At 59.0% G+C, this 2290-nt stretch overlaps 1 protein-coding gene across 1 annotated transcript in view; it reads right to left on the bottom strand.

The window, feature by feature from the left end:
• Positions 1-2290, bottom strand: part of LOC129687313 (zinc finger protein 431-like) — a 9388-nt gene that overhangs the window by 6372 nt on the left and 726 nt on the right. The window lies entirely within an intron of this gene.

Here is a 2290-nt window from a genome sequence, read left to right as displayed (position 1 = left end):
TAAATAAAGGAGAAAAGAAAAGGAAAGGAAAGAGGAGGGAGGAGAGAGAGAGAGAGAGAGAGAGGATGGAACTGGAGGAGAGAAGGGGAGGAAGCTACAAGGATGTAATAAATGAAATAAATAAAGGAGAAAAGAAAAGGAAAGGAAAGAGGAGGGAGGAGAGAGAGAGAGAGAGAGAGAGGATGGAACTGGAGGAGAGAAAGGGAGGAAGCTACAAGAATGTAAAGCGAATGAAATAAATAAAGAAGGAAAGGAAAGAGGAGGGAGGAGAGAGAGAGAGAGAGAGAGAGGATGGAACTGGAGGAGAGAAGGGGAGGAAGCCACAAGGATGTAATAAATGAAATAAATAAAGGAGAGAGAGAAAAGAAAAAGAAAACCCCAGAATTCTCCATAGGATGATGAGGACGTAGCACCCACCGCGACACCGTGCGGCGACGTCTGTGCGTAGGCCACAAAGGAGCAGCCGTCAGGAAGGCGACCGCCATTCGTGAAAGAATAGAGGGAAGGGGAGAAAAAGCCAAGAGCAAAACCCCCCCAAAAACACCCCCCGAAGGGACCCCTAAACCGTCCTATTTCTAATCTAATGAGGACCACAGCGTCCCCGAGCTGCGGAGAAACCCACCCCCGGGGAGGCTGCGGGGTCGAGGGCCTCTAGCCCCGGTCAGCACCCAGGGGACAGAGCCAGCTGCTCTCGGTGGTCCAGGGTCGGGGGGTCCACAGTCTGGGGACAGGGAGGGACCCCCCAGCCCCCCCCACTCACTCACCATGGCCTGGCTCTGGTCTCCCTCACAGCTCCCTAAAGGCCGCCTCCCCCTGGTCCTCCTCCCCGATGCTGAGGCCTTCCCGGAGGCCACCATCAGCATCCTCAGCCTGGACCGGTCCTCCGGGCCTCAGCTGCGGTCCAGGTCCTTCAAACGAAGGATCGAGGGGGTTTGGGGAATCAGGGGACCAGGACGGAGGCGGCCTGAGGCCACGCAGCCCTGTCACAGAAACATTATACACATCCACGCCAGGGAAACTGAGAACCAGGCCCCTTGAGCCAAAGGGAGGTTCCACGGAAAAGATGTTCCCAGAGTATTTTCCTCCTCCTCCTCCTTCTGCTCTTCCTCCTCCTCCTTCCTCCTCCTCCTCCTTCTCCTCCTCCTCCTTCTGCTCCTCTTCCTTCTCCTCCTCCTCCTCCTTCTCATCCTCTTCCTACTCCTCCTCCTCCTTCTCTTCCTCCTCCTCCTTTTCCTTCTCCTCCTCCTCCTTCACCTCCTTCTCCTCCTCTTCCTTCCTCCTCCCCCCTTTCCACCTTCTCTCCTTCCTCTTTCTTCTCCTCCTTTTCTTTCTCTTCCTTCTCCTCCTACTCCTTCTTCACCTCCTTCTCTTCCTCCTTCTCCTCCTTCTTCTCCTTTTCCTTCTCCTCCTTCTACTCCTTCTTCACCTCCTTCTCTTCCTTTTCTTCCTCCTCCTCCTTCACCTCCTTCTCCTCCTCATTCTCCTCCTTTTCCTTCTCCTCCTTCTCATCTTTCTCCTCCCCCTCCTCCTCCTCCTCCTCCTCCTCCCCCTCCTCCTCCTCTGACGGCAGCATCTCAGAGTCCGTCCTCCCTTAGCCAAAGGCTCCTGGCTCTGACCTTCGAGCTCCCGAGCATTGCCGAATCCTCCACGGCCTCCGTTCCACTCTCTTACCTCGGGGCTTAATTCGGGGGGGGCCGTTGACGCCCCCACAAAGGGACCCCAAACGGGTGTGACACCCAGACGTGACACGCCCGGCCCGACCTCACAGGCGACGCCAGCCCAGGCCGCTCGGCTCTCAGTCTCCTGCCGTCCAGGCCCCCGCTGCTAAAGCTCTGTGGGGATGCATTTCCGTTTAGAGCGAGGCCGTCCTGGCGAGAGAGCGCACCCACCCGGGGACCTCTCCGGGTCTGGGCCATCCCGCCGGGACACGGAGACAAGCAGACCCGAGTTCGAGGCCAGCCTGGCGTGGAGCAAGGTGAGGGAGAGGAAAGCCGAGGCCCAGGCGCGGAGGCCCACGGCCTCTTCCCTCCAGACAGGGGAGGCCAGGCTGCTTTCCGGGAGGAAGCGCCCACGTTGGAGAGCGAGCGAGCGAGCGGGAGAGGGGGTGACGGGTCGGGGAGGAGGTGACAGGGCAGGATGCGCCCAGCCCTGGAGAGAAGAGAGGGGAAAGGGAAGTCCCCTACGGGGCAACGTGGAGAGAGGAAGAGAGAGAGAGAGAGAGAGAGATCCGGGGGGGGGGGAGAGGGGGGGGGGCCGTTGACGCCCCCACAAAGGGACCCCAAACGGGTGT

The sequence above is a fragment of the Psammomys obesus genome, unplaced genomic scaffold (genome assembly GCF_907164565.1).
Source record: "Psammomys obesus unplaced genomic scaffold, mPsaObe1.curated_primary_1811, whole genome shotgun sequence".
Classification (NCBI taxonomy): Eukaryota; Metazoa; Chordata; class Mammalia; order Rodentia; family Muridae; genus Psammomys; species Psammomys obesus.
Note: the sequence above shows the minus strand (reverse complement) of the source record. Positions and strands in the feature narration are given on the sequence as shown.